Source organism: Pelophylax lessonae, assembly GCF_965119305.1.
Source record: "Pelophylax lessonae genome assembly, chromosome: 1".
NCBI lineage: Eukaryota > Metazoa > Chordata > Amphibia > Anura > Ranidae > Pelophylax > Pelophylax lessonae.
This window is the reverse complement of record NC_138768.1, coordinates 216,477,733-216,486,104: the sequence shown is the minus strand read 5'-3', so window position 1 is coordinate 216,486,104 and position 8,372 is coordinate 216,477,733.

Below are 8,372 nucleotides of genomic sequence, written 5' to 3'. Positions count from 1 at the left end.
ACAAACACACGCATACATATACTGTGACAGGAAGTCAGCTAAATCTGGGAATGTAGTCACAGGAAGGAGATACATTTCCACCTGATTGAGAAGTCCATTAATTAATTTAGGGTGTTGGCTACAGAGCTAGCCAGCAGGAAGTTGAAAGGCCTTCACCTGTTCAGAATGAGGGAGTTAAGGCTCTATAATTTGTTCAGAGAAATTCCTGTTGTCTGCTGCCTCCTGTCGCTGTGTGAGCTGGGAAGAGGAGGACAGACATACGTGTACCTCCCGACGCCGTGTGGGCATGGGAGAAGGACTGCTGCCGCCTGTCGCCGTGTGGGCTGGGAGAGGGGGACAGTCGGATGTGTGCCTCCCGACAAGCTGGTGAGCATGGGAGAAGACCCCCTACAGCGATGTGAAGCTAAGGAGGGTAACCACGAGTGAAGACGTCTCAAAGGTGAGAAGACAAAGTGTTCCATGTGAAGAGTGTGAAGAGTAAAGGGACCTGTTAAATGAACTATGTTCAATGTGAAGAATCTGAAGAGTAAAGGATCCTGTTATAAATGAACATGTGCTGTGTGAAAGAAAACAAAGGGACATGTTCAATGGACAATGTTTGTGCTGTGTGAAAAGCAAACAAATGGACATTTGAGTGTCTGCTGTAGGATCAGCAGTGTCGGCCCAACAGTAGGTTGGAAAGACTTCTTAGGTAGGTTCCAGCTGTGAGAAGGTAGCCGCCCACAGAGGCAAGGATTTATTTTGTGTTTTATTTTATTTTGGATGTTTTGCTGCATACAGCCTGGTGAAGAAAACACCATTTAATAAACCACACTGTTTGTTTGCAAGCACTTGTCGGCTATCTCTCTGTGAAAACGCACCCCCAAAGGGGTCATCCACGCCTACCACCGAGCTAATCCCTCACATATGGTGGAGGATGCGGGCATAAGCAGAGATCCCTGCAATGGAGTGCATATGTTTGATGAACTTTGTCTGGTGCATGAGATTGCACAATCTATGTGTGCAGGAGAGAAGATCCTGACAGAAAAAAAAAAAAAAAAAGTGTTTTAAAGAGACAGGGGTCTCAAAATTATTTGATGAACTTTGTTGTGTCTGGTGCAAGTGACTGCACAAACTGTGTGTGCAGGAAAAGAGATCTTGCAAGAGAGAGAAAAACTACATGTGTTAAAGAGACAGTGGTCTGAAAATTTTTGCTGGACTGTGAAAAATTTGTTTGTGGAGTTATTGAAGATGGGGCGTTCAAAACGCCTGAAGAATGCAAAGATAGATGAAATGAGAGACCGGATTCTATGGATGGAGGGGATGTTGCCGTCTGAACCAGTCCCATCCATGCCTAAAGAGAGTCTACTAAAGAGGAAGGTTGTTGTCCCTAGCAACACTGATGAAACGTGTGCTCAGATGAAAAGTAAACTCAAAATGGAGGAGATGTTGAAACATCTGATTATATCAAATGCAGCTCAACAGCAAGCAAATGCAGCTCAACAGCAGGCAAATGCGGATTTTCAGCGGAGCTTTGCAGCTCAACAAAAGGCTCATCAAGAGAGCATGGCAGGCTGGAAACAGAGACGCCAGCAGCCAATGGAGGCCATCGGTTTGGAAGAAACCGAGTATGTGTGCAGGGCTGAGTTGGATGCCTTGCAACGGAAAATGGAAGAAAAGGAACAAGCCTTGGAATTGCTTAAAATGGAGCATAGAAACTTGCAGGAAATGAATGAACTACTCAAGTCTCATGTGTTACAGTGGGAAGAATCCACTGCTCTTCTTTTGGTCGAGTTGCAAAAACGCAGAGAGACTATAATGGAGAAAGATACCATCCTCATGGAAAAGGAAAGTGAAATTCAGACTTTGCAGAAGCAAAGTATGGCTGATATGTTGGAGTTGCGTAATCAGCTGGAAAAAGTCTTCAGTCTTTGGGAGCTACAAAAATAGACCTGCAGGAGTCGCAGGAACAGAATGTTGCTCTGAAAGCGACATTGTCTCTCAGCGACAAAGAGAAAAGTGAAAGAGAGGCTAAATTACTGAGTACTGTGTATGAGCTCACTACTTTGAGCAATGTGGTAAATGAATGGCGTGCGGACTGTGAAAGTTGGAAAGGGGAAGCCCAACGTGTCCAGCAGCAGTTAAAGGAGAAAGAAGCCTGTGTGGCAGAATTACATTCTTATTCCCAGATGCTAGCCAATGAGGTGAAGGCTCTTATGCAGGGAAAAGGAGATTGTGAACATAAGAGGGAAAAAGTAGAGGCACAGCTTCTGGAATCGCAAGTCAAGGTGTCAGAAGGTGACCGATTGTGTGCTAAGCTGTCAGAGAAGGCAAACCGATTGCAGGTTGAGTTGGACAGTGTCACAAATCGGCTTTCTCAAGCAGACCGCAAATCTAGAGAAATTGCGGAAGATTTTTCTATCTTGGAATCGCAGCTGCAAGACACGCAGGAACTCTTACAGGAAGAGAGGTGTCAAAGGCTGAGTTTTAGCACAAAGCTCAAACAAATGGAAGATGAGAAAAATGGCTTCCTGGAACAATTAAAAGAGGAGGCGGAAGCAAAGAAAAACCTATCAGAGCAAGTCGCAACATTGCAAGCTCAGATAGCGGATATGAAAAAACGCATGGAAGAAAGCGTTGGTTCATTACAGTGTGTTGAAGATGTGAAAAAGAAGTTTGATCAGATGCTTGGTGAAGAGAAGACTGTGTCTGCAAAATATGCAGAAGAACGCGCACGTGCAGAAACGGAGGTGCGTGATAACGAGAGCAAAGCCCTGTTCTTGGCTCGCTCTTTGGAGGAAGCTCTAGAGTGTAAGGCTGAACTAGAAAGTGTTAAACAGCTGCGTACAGAAATGGAAGAATTGGTCAGCTCCAAGGATGATGTTGTGAAAAGCGTTCAGGAGCTAGAAAAGTCTAAGCGAGCCTTAGAACAGCAACTAGAAGAGATGAAGATTCCGTTGCAGGAACTGGAAGAGGAATTCCAGGCAACAGAGGATCTGTCCCAAAGAGGGGATAGTGTGCCTGATGCAGTTTTTAAAAGGATCAGTGTTTTGGGGTCTGTCCTGAGTGAGCCTCAGAAATGTGACGACATGTGGCTTGAATCACCCCTTTGGAATAAACCGTTCCTTCAAAAACTTCAAGCATTGGAAAATGTATCATTAGAACTTCAGCAAACAAAGGAGCTGAGTAAGAAATGTGGTGATTTCTCAGTTCAGGCTGAAAACCTAGTGGAGAAAACTAAGGCTGTTGGTGAAAACGTGAAGCAAATGAATAAGTGCCTTTCAGGGAGTGTTTCCAAAATGGAACTGGTGAAAGACGGGTGGCAGAAGTTTGATCGTGATCTTGAGATGCATTCCATGTGGAATTCAGATAGAGAAAAAGAACTAGGTGACCTTGAGCGGTCAAATAGTTCAGCAGAAAGTGCATTGAAGAGACCTGTAAAAGAATGTGTTGCAGTTCCATGCTTCTTCACTGATGCAGAGAGGAGGTCTATAATGGATACCACCCAGATCGCTGGGTTCAACTGTGTTGTTGCCTTTGACCCCTATGTTGGTGGAAAGAAAGTTGATGATGTTCTGGTTGGCTTCTTCTGTGAAGAGTTTGGCAAGAAATATAAACTCAATATCAAATCAAATAGTAGGCCTTTACTGCGACTCGCTCAGGAGGGCGAAAAGTTTAAGAAGTTGATGAGTGCAAATGCTTCAGATCTGCCTATGAATATGAAATGTTTGAATGATATTGATATCTCTGGGAAAAGGAACAGGGGTCACTTTGAAGAAATGTGTGACAGCCTGTTGTCTCAATTGGAAAATCCTCTGCACAGCATCTTAGAGCAAGCAAAGCTCAAGAAGGAAGATCATTCCCTTTTACAACAAAAAGTCAATGATTGTGTACAGCTGTATGGAGAGGCAACTCAAGTCACAGAGGGATGTCAAGAGTCCCTACTTGGAACAAAGCTTAGTGAAGCAAAGGTTCTCAAAGTTTTGTGGAAAACATTTATGGATTGCAGAGAGAGGCGTCTTAAGAATGTTGAAGACATTAAGACTAGCCCAATTGAGTTGCCTATGGATCACGGTCCTCCATGGTGGATTGGACAGACGGTTATGAGGGACAAGCTGTCTGACATTTATGAGAAAGCTGTCAATGAAGATGACAGAAACGAGAAGGAGCGAAATGATGCCAAAAATGCAGTTGAAGAATGTGTATATGAGATGAGAGACAAACTGTGTGGCATTTATGAGAAATCCGTCAATGAAGATGACAAAACAGTTTCATCCGGAAGCTTGAGGATAATAGGAGGCTTATCAGTGAGTCAGCAGTGCCTGACACATGCGTGCCTGGAAATATGTGTCCCAACCCTAGGGTTGAAACAAGAGGGGGGGGTATGTGACAGGAAGTCAGCTAAATCTGGGAATGTAGTCACAGGAAGGAGATACATTTCCACCTGATTGAGAAGTCCATTAATTAATTTAGGGTGTTGGCTACAGAGCTAGCCAGCAGGAAGTTGAAAGGCCTTCACCTGTTCAGAATGAGGGAGTTAAGGCTCTATAATTTGTTCAGAGAAATTCCTGTTGTCTGCTGCCTCCTGTCGCTGTGTGAGCTGGGAAGAGGAGGACAGACATACGTGTACCTCCCGACGCCGTGTGGGCATGGGAGAAGGACTGCTGCCGCCTGTCGCCGTGTGGGCTGGGAGAGGGGGACAGTCGGATGTGTGCCTCCCGACAAGCTGGTGAGCATGGGAGAAGACCCCCTACAGCGATGTGAAGCTAAGGAGGGTAACCACGAGTGAAGACGTCTCAAAGGTGAGAAGACAAAGTGTTCCATGTGAAGAGTGTGAAGAGTAAAGGGACCTGTTAAATGAACTATGTTCAATGTGAAGAATCTGAAGAGTAAAGGATCCTGTTATAAATGAACATGTGCTGTGTGAAAGAAAACAAAGGGACATGTTCAATGGACAATGTTTGTGCTGTGTGAAAAGCAAACAAATGGACATTTGAGTGTCTGCTGTAGGATCAGCAGTGTCGGCCCAACAGTAGGTTGGAAAGACTTCTTAGGTAGGTTCCAGCTGTGAGAAGGTAGCCGCCCACAGAGGCAAGGATTTATTTTGTGTTTTATTTTATTTTGGATGTTTTGCTGCATACAGCCTGGTGAAGAAAACACCATTTAATAAACCACACTGTTTGTTTGCAAGCACTTGTCGGCTATCTCTCTGTGAAAACGCACCCCCAAAGGGGTCATCCACGCCTACCACCGAGCTAATCCCTCACAATACATATAACATACATTCAAAATACATACAAAATGAATATACAATTAAACACCTCTCTGGTGGTATCTTCAGTTTCCAGTGTCCCTGCTCCTTTCGGCAATATTTGTTTCCACCCCAGGGGCATCTCATCCCCATTTGATTTATAGGCACAGCTCTAGCCCCAGTTCCTCCTCCTCTCCTAGCAGCCAGTATTTACCTTCATCTACCAGCAATGCTTTACATTGCCACAGTAGAAATTCTGTAGCTGTAAGCAACCCAGCAATGACCTGACAAATTCCAATTCAGCAAATTCCCCGCTATGGTCATTGGTCAGGTTAAATTATATTACACCAATATTATTATAACACTGATTCATGAATAAACTTTGTAATTATGCTTTCTATTTTTTTTTCAAAACTGGAGAAAAGACAACACACCACAAAAGTCCTGAACTTTGCCTTGCTCCACAACTCAACAGCACTTCAGCTCACAGACTGATGGCTGGACATTTCCCTTTAGAATTTTACAATACAAAAGGAATATATTGTTCAAGAATAATAACAATAGAACACCACTGTCCCGTCGACTACACATTACCATTTTTTTTAAGGGGTTCTTTTTTTCTTTCTCTTGTTTTTTCGTTTGTGGTGCTATGTTTGTCTTTCATCAAACACAACAGGACAAAGGTTTTTGTTTTCTTGTAGTATATTCTTAAAAAATGTAGGTGTTTTGATAGGTTTTTGTGTTTCTTAAAAGTTTATATCCAAACAACATTTTTTGTTCACTTTTAAATAGCGTGGAAAAGGATTAGAACCAGTGTTGGGTTTATATTGCTGGAGTTGAGCTTTTGAAAGGCCCTTCCCTCCCCTCCTAGAATATACACTGGTCTAACAATATCTACCCTCTCTCCCCTAAAATACCCTTATGACAAACCACATATTTGGGTTGTTTATTTATATCCTGCATTCGGTGGACCTTGGTACCGAATACCTTTTTCCCCTTCAGCCATGAGAGCGCTATTTGGCCTGGCTGTCCCTAAGACCCAGATGATCCAACGCTACTCCTGAAACCACAGGACAGTTCAATTTGGGTCAATTTGGAGACATTCAGCACTCACCGACCACGACCCCTGAATTTATGGAACATTGTATGAGCTTTGCCTCATAGACTATTGTAGGTGGCAGCCAGACAGTCTTCTACTGGGGGTCTCCTGCTATTGTCTGTTTAATAAGGAGTTCTGTGTTTATACGTAGGATAATGTATAATGTACTTTGTTTTAGCCTTGTTGCTGGCCAGTCTGGTCACTCAGGCTGGTTTAGGTGCTGAGTTAATTAGCAAGTTAATTATAACATTGTCTAGGTCTGGACTCCCATTCACCTACTGTTTCTGTCCAGATGGCTAGTTAATTAGCTCAGGTTTATTATGTTTCTGTATACAATTTCATCTGCATACGATAATGTAATCAGGCTCACCTGACCTGGTGGGGTATTCTAATGTTCCGGTACCTTTGGTACCCTAAATTACACTTTCCACAAGTGTATGCGCCCTACCATTTACTTTTGGAAAGGTGCGCATACACCTTTAAGACTGGAGCTGTCATCACTCAGCGCCGGACTAGATGGCTATTTAAGGCGTCGGTTCTCACTCACATGTGTTCGTTCAAACACCCTTATCTGGATGCTAACCTTGCTTGAAGCTTCCATGCTTGCAAGCTTACTTCGCTGACGGAACCTCGCTGCGCTGATCCCTGTATCCCGCTACTGGATCATCCGCCTCTCCTGAACCACCCTTCGGCTGTATCGCTAATAGTGCTAAGTACCCCGCAGGGGAATTCTCTATAAACTTATACTAAGCTTACACTATCTAGCTCTGCATAGTAGAGACTGTTTATCACATCTGCATAAACTAGATTGCTAGCTCTTGAGACTACTGCTACTTTTCTGCACTGGGTTGATCTCTTTTGTATGTCCACCTGCTATTCTATCATCTGCTATCATACAACATTGCTAAACCTTCCTGCATCCATCTGCTACTGTCTCACCTTCAAGTGTCTATCACCTACCACCTCCACTCAACCTATCCCTCAACCTTCATCATTGTGTTACCACATGCATAAAGTCACTCTAAGAACCAGCTTGCTAATTGTGTGTATTTACTGGCTGAAATAAGACCTTCCACACATGATGAGTCATTGAGGTTGGGAATGGTATCTCAGCATATCTCTTACATGACTACTGACGTGGAGCTATTTCTGCAGCTGAAAATCCACACCATATAAAAACGCAGGAGCGTTACAGGTATATATTCTGTGTGAGTGTGTTCAAAAACTTTTGTGTTGTATCCTTTATCTAGTTTTGACTGATGTTTGGGTATGCGATTGCTGTGTTGCTTTATTCTTCTTCTAAGCTCGCTAGGATTTCGGGAACGATCGACTCAGCACTCCAGGCGAAAAGGGCTATAGTCACAAAGTCCCTAGCCGGTTCGGGAGTGTTCTGGAAGAACGAGTATTTGGGATACCAGCGTTCTTTACAACCCTCTAACCCTTTCCTCATACCCAAGCATATGCAGTACAATAACAACTCCAGGCCACGTGATGGAAGCATTCCCAATAAGACACCCCTTTTACCTTAAATAAGTTGTAAAGGTAGAAGGTTTGTTACTTAATGCGTTCTATGCATTAGGATAAAAAGCCTTCTGTGTGTAGCAGCCCCCCAAAACTATCCTAATACTTACTTGAGCCCCATCTAGTTCCAGCAATATCCACAAGTCCCTTGGCCGTCCAGGACTCTCCTACCTTATTGGCTGAAACACAGCAGCGGCGCCATTGGCCCCTGCTGCTGTCAATCAAAGCAGTTAGCCAATCAGGACAGAGAGGGGTGCAGGGCTGAACAGCAGCTCCATGTCTGAATGGACACACGGAGCTGCAGCTTGGCTCGGGTGCCCCCATAGAAAGCTGCTTGCTGTGGGGGAAATCTACAGGAGGGAGGGGCCAGGAGCTCCAGCCAGAGACCTAAGAAGAGGAGGATCCGGGCTGCCCTGTGCAAAACCACTGCACAGAGGAGGTAAGTATGACATGTTTGTTTGTTTTTTTTTTAAAAACACAAGACTTTACAATCACTTTAAAAGAGAAGTTGAGGATTGTAAA